Below are 8,881 nucleotides of genomic sequence, written 5' to 3'. Positions count from 1 at the left end.
GTAAATGCTTTAAGTCTAGTGTGGAGCTATAATTTTGTTAGAAAATAGAAGTTAAATTTCAGTTTGAGAAAAGTATATGACCAGCTTTCTTTCTAAAAAATAATGTAAGTGTGTGAGTTAACTGGATGCCAGCTCCTATTTCTAGCAGCACTAGGGAAAATCAGTTAACATTTTTTTCTCACGAGTAACTTGCTTCATTCATAGATTTGATATCCTTTTGGATGATTTAGATACTGTTCCTGTGTCTCCATTACCACACACCAATCCCAGGAAACAGCTCCAGTTTCTTCCTCTAGATGACCTGGAAGGTATCTTTTCCTAAAACATTATTAGTTACGGTTTTGCCATTCATTGTGAGTTTCTGGTATCTTTGCAAGGTTCTAAATGTTATAATATCCTGCACGTAAGTGTTTTTCTGCCCAAGGGCCTCTGCAAATGAGCACTCGCGATACTCACTATTGTTATCCTCTTCCAAAGGGTGGGAAACTGAGGTACAGGGATGGTTAATTAGCAAGGCCATACGGTCCCATTTTTGTCTTTGCTTTGATATTCTCTATAAATTTTATACAATTTAGGCTTTGAATAAATTTTTTCCTTTTGCTCATTTGTATTTTAAGTTTGGAATAAAGTTATAAGATAATGCATGAGAAGTCACTTAGGTAGGTCCCTAAAATGTTAACTCTTTATGTTGGTTTTAATGTGTTTAAACTTTTATTTTTTTGCTTTAAGTTTACTTAAAGTTCAATTACATTTACAGAAAGTTTGCATATGCTCATTGCAGAAAGTTGTGAAGGTTATTAAACGGAGGGCAAAGCTTTAGAATTCTGTGGAGAAAAAGCACTGAGCAAACATTTTGGATTGTTGTATTTCTTTTCATTACATTTTTTGGCCCATGTGGCAGCTATTTCTCGAAGGTGAAGTTGGGTAACATGTTTAGTATGCATACAGTTCTATTATAAAAATTGATAAGAAATAAAAGAAATTTCTTTTCTCGCTGACAGAAAAAAAATATTCAGAAAAAGCCACCGACATCCATGTTAATCATAACTCCTCTCCCGAACTGTTGCCAAATGGAGTGAAGAAAGTGTCTGTGAGGTCAGCCTGGGAGAAGAACAAATTCGTGAGCTACGAACAGTGTAAGCCTGCTTCAGTAGCACCTCATGGCGGTGACTTTGAGTATACTGCAAAAATCAGGACGCTAGCTGAAACAGAACGGTTTTTTGATGAACTTACAAAAGAAAAAGACCAGGTAAAAACAAACAAATTTTTAAAAATCTTTTTCTGAACTTAATGTTTATTAAGGAATAGTCAGAAGGGAGTTAGAGTCAAACCCACCCCAGGAAGTTACTGTGAATTTCACACCAAGCTGCACTAACAATGTGTGTGAGGTGAGCTGTTGTTACTACTTCTAGCAGAGGGAACTTATGTGAAGACGAGGCGGACAAGAAAATACTAGACCGCAGTGGTCTTTCCATTCTGTGTTCTAAACCTCCTTGCAGTAATTAGAATTCTTCTGTTTTTATTTAAACTCTTTTGTGTGTTAACAGATTGAGGCAGCACTAAGTCGAATGCCTTCTACTGGAGGACGAATCACTTTGCAGACAAGACTAAATCAGGTGAAATGTTTTAGCTTGAATGTGCTTTAGAGGCTGGACGCTGTAGTCAGTGCTCCATTTTCCAAGATGGTTTCTTATAATCATGGTTTTTAGGCACGCTGAAGCAGTTGGTTAACACTTTTAGACCGTGCAGGAAGTGTTTGGTGATTATAGTATATGAGGTGTGATCAAACAATACGGTGAATGTTTAAGTAAAAAAAAAAAAAATTACAGTAAAAGACACATTGCCATTAATCCCCCTCAAAATACTCCTCACTTTGAACACACTTATCCCATCATTCTTGCCACTTTCTGAAGCAGTTCTGGAAGTCCTCTTTCGTGAGTGTCTTTAGTCACGCTGTCGTGGCCGCCTCCATGTCCTGAATCATTTTGACTTTGGGGAAGAGCCAAAAGTTGCACGGTGCCAGATCTGGTGAATAAGGTGGAGGAGGACACACCATGATGTTTTTATTTGACAGAAATTGCCAAACCAGAAGTGACATGTGACATGGAGCGATTTCATGATGATTTTACAGCACACTTTAAAACACACCTTCTCTCATCTGTAGCTCACACCCGACTGGTTGCACCGAACAAGTTGAAACTTGTCACACACTGTGACTAAGGCTCGGCGCGCGGCTTCCTGTATTGAAGATTCCTGCCTTTCTGTGGGATGGCACGTGGCAGCAGTATTCTCCGTACCTTTTGATCACACCTTATATTTTATAGCTGCATGCTAGCTTTCAGGAATAAAAACTGATTTTATACTTCAAGAAAAAGGTGTTCATGCCGTTATGTTTTCAGGAAACTAACTTGGGTGCAAATGGCAATTTGCCTGTTAACAGATTTTACATTAAGTCAGTGCTCTCACATGAAATCTCCCGTTTTGTGTTTTCTTCCCCCTCCAGTCTGTAATTCATTTCTGAACCCCTTTGCAGTTGGTAAACGTAAAACAGTTGCACTTTGCAGCTGGAATAGTTGTAGAAGTTGAGAGAGAGAGAGATGTGGTTCCATTATTGAGCAGGAGATGGTGCAGGCCCCATGGCCTGTGTGCATTTCTTTTAGTTGCTTTGCAAAGAGAATTAAAATACATGAAGCCACAGGGACATCCTAAATCTGTTCTTTCTGTAACATTTTAAACATAACAGCAAGTATACGTCTCTTATATAACTGCATGTTTTGGCTTCTCTCATGCCTTAACTTCAGGAAAAGTTCATTTTCAGATTGATCTGTGATACCAGAAGGAAAGGGGGACACAAAAAAAACAGGAGAGGTCTTTTGCAAGGGCCTGTATCCCTAACCTCTTCTTTTTCTGACTTTCATAGTATTTAATATTATTGTTCCGAAAGTTTTCATTCAATAATTTACAAGACTCGACACATGAAACTCTTCTTAAAATAGTTTACTGGGAAGGCAGAAGGAAAAATTGTTGATGCTCTGAGTCTAAATCCATCTGAAACATTTGTTTAATGTATTTTTATATAATGATCACAGGCTCTTAAAATAAGACTGAAAGGGCACTGGTTTCTGCTCGCATATGTCAAAGCTCGTCAGTCCAGTAAGAAGACAAACGGCAGTGGAAAGGCGCTGAGGATGCTTATATACGAGTCATAAGTGAAAAAGCTAAATTGGGCCAAAAAAGATGAAAAATGTTCAGTCTTATCAATGAATATGAAATAATATACATTTAAACCAAAGCGTCATTTTAGAAAAATGATTATATCGAAGATGTTTTTTTAAAAGCAGCACCAAGGGTGGGGAAAGGCTTATTCTCATAACCTGCAGGTGGAAGTAGAAATTGTCACAAACTCTCTGGAGTACAGCTTGGCGTCTATCCAGAGCTTTAGAATTTTGCATTCCTTTGGACCTAGCGTTTTTACTTCTGGGAAAGATTGCCAGAGCAATACTTACAGATACAGGTATGTGCAAGGAGATATGTGTAAGAATATTTATTGCAGCATAATTTATGATATCTAAAAAATAGAAGTAACCTATATTTCTATTGGAAGATTCTTGGTTAAATGTACATCTGGTGAATATTGCACATTAATTTAAATGATGTTGCAGAAAGATATTTCATTACAAGAGAAGTTCAGTTGAAAAACATTTTGAAATAGAGTTTGATTCTGTTTTTATTTTTCTTCTTACAAATGGTGAGCATATCTGCAGAAAAAAACTGGAAAGCGTAACAGTGCTTGTACTTTTTGTTCATTTGTCTTCTAAATATTCTATAACAAACATGTAATCTTTTTTGAATTATTTTTTAAATTTTTATTTATTAGTTTCTGTTGTACAAAGCAATGTAATAGTTAGACATTTCACCCCTCACAAAGTGATAACCCTCTGCCCCCAATCTGTTACCCCTCTGAACTCACATATAGCTGCTACAATTCCACTGACTATTGCTTATGCTGTACTCCACGTCCCGTGACTATATATATATTAAATTATAGATGATATTCAGTATTATTCAGCTTTAGCTTCAGGTGAGCATGTAATGCCTTTGGAATTAAAGTTGTTAAAGTGTTATTTCAGGATGCCATTGGAGTTAATACTGAACACAGTATCTAAAATGATAAATATATATTCCAGATACTATTTATTTCGTAGTAGTGCTATTTACTTTAAAGTAGCAGTTGTTACACTGATCCATTGTGAAAGCTCTTATTCCTTGGAAAAGTCTTCTCCAAATGTTCTTCCTTTTTAACTCAGACATTTTTGTCAGAAGAAAGTCGTTTGATGTACGTGTAGGTGGGATACTGCACGAGTCAGATGTGTCTGTTAATTCTGGTGCAACGTGTGGAGCGCCGCCTAGGTTCCTCTTGTGCTGTTCAGTGCAACGCAGTTAAAGAAGTTTCTTCTTCCCGTCGGTTGTGCTGCTCTTGCTATAATTTCCACATTCTCAATGTACCAGACACATTGAGGATATTTTAAAGTGCAGCAGTTAATTTGGAACGGTTGAAAAGTTGACTTAAGTGTTCAGCTCAAAAGAAATAATATAAAGGTGGTTTGTGTAAAAACAAAATATATGATTTTAATGTTTATACTTGTTCTTTTGCTAAAAGAAAGGTCAATTTGGTGGTAATTTAGAACCAGTGAACTTGATACAGAATCCTAATTAAGCTTTTCCCATTATTTTCACTTAGGAAGCCTTGGAAGACCGTTTGGAAAGGATTAATCGAGAACTGGGTTCAGTTCGCATGACATTAAAGAAATTCCATGTCTTGCGCACCTCTGCAAATCTTTGAGATTTGTAGCCATTAAATTTTGAGACATTTTTGTTTGCACTAATGTATAATTATGCACTCAGAAAAGGCAAACTATTTTGTACTGTTTATAAGCCTTCAGACTGTAGTTTTACAATCATGCTATTCTTTAACTTGCTATTTTATACTTCAAATGGCCACATATTTTCAAGATATTTTTGTTATGCTCAGGAATCTCTTATATATTTTACTATTTAAAAAATATTATTTTTAAATAGTATATGTCTCCAATTTGTATGACGAATAAGGAATAGTAATTGGGAGGCAGCTTGTTTCTAAACAAATAGTGTTATCCTTTTACAATTTGCACACCAATTTTGTAAACTTAGACATTGTGAATATGATTTTTTTTAAATGCTTAAGAATAGCTTCTATAGATAGACTAATACATGCTGAATGCAGAAAAAATTACAGCATACCCTGGAATTTAGTAGTTTTGAGGTTTTTTTAAAAAATGGTAATGCAATTCCTATTTGAAACATTTGTCTTAGAGTGAATATTAGATTAGTAATAATGGAAATATTGGAAATGATGGAATAGTGGAAAACTTTGAAAATGACACGACTAACTCATTTTGTTTCCCTTAAACTTTATTATTTGTAAGGAAAGAAAAATGAGATGTAATTTTTAATTTTGTCACATGTATTACTTTTCAGAAAAAGTTAAACAATTGGAAAGCTGCAGTTTTCTGCTCATCATTCTGAATGTAACATTGACCACCCTTGACCATAAATGATAGATAAATCTTTGATGAAATACAGGTTACCACCCAGTGAGGTTGTGAAAGCAGCCCTGGTTTCCTCAATGTACCTGGCTTCAGCTGTCAGTCAGTCACCATGTGACATTTTAAACCCCTCTCCACCTCCTCCATCCCTGCCCGAAAGAAAAAGAAATACTCCCATAATAGGTGCTGTGAGAACACTAGGTCAATCACCTGCTCTGCTTGTTAGTAGAAGGGGATGTGTCTAGACCACACCTGGCGTCTTGACCTTGGTCTTGCTGGAGACCCGGCTCACTGCCTGGGCAGTACCTCCTGTGCTCCAACCAGGAGTTCTAGCAGGTATACTGACTGCTGGTCCCGTGTGGGCTGCTTACCTGTCACTGTTTCGGTGGCCAGTCAGAACCCAGGGCCCACACATTCAAGCTCAGTTGATAAACAGACTCATTCCATACTTTCACAATTCCCCCTGAAAACACTCAGGTTTGAATTTTGGTTTACTTTTGAGCCTTTTCTCCTGTGCAGCTCTTAATAGCATGTAGTTGTAACAATGCCAAGGCCACGTTACTCCATTAGGGTATATGTATGCCTTCAAGCAGGAATCCCCAATTATTTTTGAGCCCCCGGCACCAAAGCTTCACCTGGCTGCGCTCCAGGCCTGGAGCCTGCAGCCACGCTCCCCTCTCCACTTGGGGAAGTCTCAGCAAGGAGGGGGCCTCTGACAGCTGCCTCTCTGCTCCCAGCCAAGAATTGAACCTTTGCTCCCAACTCCTACAACCATTTGAAGACATCGGCTACTGAGAATTATTCATCAACAGAATCAAGTGCCTTTATTCTAGACTTTTTTTTTTATCTCCTAGTTACACTAAAGAAAAGGTTGATTTTAGTCAAGCTCCAGTATGGCGCTGTGTTAAGACATAATGAAGGGATTGGCTTTATTGACGATACTCCCTTTATTCTGTTCCTATACATGACGTTAAAAACTAGCTCGAAAGTTATTAGGCTGTTTCACTGTTCTTTACTCCTATTGTAAAGTCTATTACATTTTTAAGAATAAATTGCCATTTCAGAAGAGGTTAGAGCGTTCTCAAGAAATTCTCTTCTTAGTAGTAGTCTATACTGGCTTATTCCAAGAAAGGTGTTAAGCGCTATCAAAACGTCTCCCGTGCCTCTCAGAAAAACTATGCTTTGATTTTTGAAGTATGTGGTATTAATAGATTGGAAGTACCAGTCCCCCCCCCCTTTTTTTAAAAAAGAAATTTTATTTTTTTCTTTGTAGCTGTGAAGAGGAAAACCAAGGAAAGTCCTTTCAGCCATCTTTCCCTTTGGGGATGTTTAACTTAAGGAACACTGGATTTAACAACCACTCAACCTAAAAGCAGGAAAGGTGGCAATCTTAAAAAGCAGCTACTGTCCCAGGGAGGTAAACTGCTTTTGATGCCGCTGGAGCTGAGCTGCATTTAATAAAGAAACCTAAGTGAATCTTCCACTTGGGGGGAAGTGCCTTTTTTAAATGCAAATAGTTAGCTCTCTCCCGACACCTGCCTCAGCCCCTTTCCCCTTCCTTAGGAGGCAGCCTGAAGTGGGGAAAAGTCCTTCGGGATCCCCTGTTAAAGTGAGTGTTTAAAGTGAGTGCTTAAAGTGAGTATTCTGGTTGGAACAATAGACAAAGCTACGCTCCTGCGTGCCATGCGCTAAGACTGTGCAGGGCGCAGGAGTGCCAGGCAGCCCTGGGTCCCACCCTAGCGCAGGCCTGCCTTCTCCGCAGTAAGTGACAGATGAGCAGATCAGAACCTTCCTTTCAGGGAGATCATGTAAAGTGCCTGGTGCTGAGTAAACTTTCAATAAATAGTACATTTCAGCTTCATCCTGAGTTAAATAGGCTTTTGAAGTAGCAATTCAGGACTTTTTAAATAGTAAAGTAGATTGTGTACTAAGCAGTTGATGAAAAACTACCTTGGGTTGGTTGACATTTCCGTTAGGGGGTCCAAGATGTTCTCTCCACCTCTTTGCAAAAAAAAAAAAAAAAAGATTTCTTGGAATTTAAATGAGCTCCCCTCTGGTATGAGTTTTTATTTTAATGACTGATAAAAAAAAGTTGATAACCTGTGGAGTGTAAGTTCAGAAGGCACTTTGATCTTAAGCAGTGATTTTGGGGTTGATATAAATATAGGCTGTTCTCCAAAAAATTATCGACAGTGTAATCAAAATAATTGCTCCTTTGGATGTTTCCATCTAAAGGCGGTGGTGGCCTGTGATGCAGGGACGTGAAAGAAGTGCCTGCCACTGGGCGTTAGAAAGTCTGTGTGACAATTATGACTTGTTTTAGAGTTTGATCACCAAAACGTGCTCCCCTTTTTAACTTAGAAGAGCCAGGTGCTTTGCTGAACGCTATTTGAATTCTGCACTCTGCACTAATATATGTAGTAAAATTAGACATTTTTGTCATTTTAATTTTTAGCTATCTCAAAAGCAGTTTTCACTAAATTTTAATGTGTAACTTCTGTGAATCTTTAAGAAGCTTTAAAAAGTAAATGTGTCCCCAGAGCTCTTTAGGAATCAGAGGTAAATCACATTTGTTCATCATTAGTGATTGTGTACGGTTAGATTTGCAGGGTCTGATTGAACCGATTATGTTGCACAAATTTTGCAGGAAATAATTTCCTGCCCTGCCAGGAGTTCTGTGGCAGTTTGATAATGTATTAAACTACACCAGTATTCTTAGTACCTGTGTTACTAAGTTTTTCCCTTCTGATTTGTGTTTTATTTCAGTAGGCCCCTCTCACATATGAGGAATCAAGCCATAAATTTACATTTGCTGGACATTTTGTACCATGTCATCGCTATGACTACAGACTTCAAAGATAATTGTTTTATTCACAATTTCACTGTAACAGTGATGAATAATGTGAAAGATTTGCTTCTTACAGTGCTGCTGGCGGTTAGACAAAGCCATGTGCTTGTTGCGGTTGATAAATCTCGTCAAATGTTAGAGCCATGACACTGTAAGCTCCATGAGAGCAGGGACCATCTCTTCTTTCTTGCATAAAGGCACTCAATAAATATTTGTGGATATAAACTGTACTAGTGTATTTATTCATACTGGTTAACTGGGACCTGGCTTTCAATGGTGTCAAGTGCTCCAAATGACTACTGGTTTGAGTGCAATCATTGCAGGGTTACAGTGGTCGTCCAGGGGCGCAGTTCCAACTTGCATCCAGGCAGAGCCTTGCTCCAAATCTGTGTATGCTCCAAAAATCTCCTGTGGGTCTGAGGCACCCTTTTGGTAGCAGAAAGGAGCT

At 38.1% G+C, this 8,881-nt stretch overlaps 1 long non-coding RNA gene across 1 annotated transcript; it reads left to right on the top strand.

The window, feature by feature from the left end:
- Positions 1 to 203: 203 nt before the first annotated feature.
- On the top strand, positions 204 to 8,655 carry LOC308495600. Its single transcript, XR_013993014.1, has 3 exons — positions 204 to 308; positions 1,002 to 1,249; positions 1,548 to 8,655. It is a non-coding gene; the product is annotated as an uncharacterized lncRNA (long non-coding RNA).
- The last annotated feature ends 226 nt before the right edge of the window (positions 8,656 to 8,881 follow it).

The sequence above is a fragment of the Rhinolophus hipposideros genome, assembly GCF_964194185.1.
Source record: "Rhinolophus hipposideros genome assembly, contig: HAP1_SCAFFOLD_670, whole genome shotgun sequence".
Classification (NCBI taxonomy): domain Eukaryota; kingdom Metazoa; phylum Chordata; class Mammalia; order Chiroptera; family Rhinolophidae; genus Rhinolophus; species Rhinolophus hipposideros.
The sequence above is the reverse complement of the archived record's forward strand: the minus strand, read 5'-3'. Positions and strand labels throughout refer to the sequence as shown.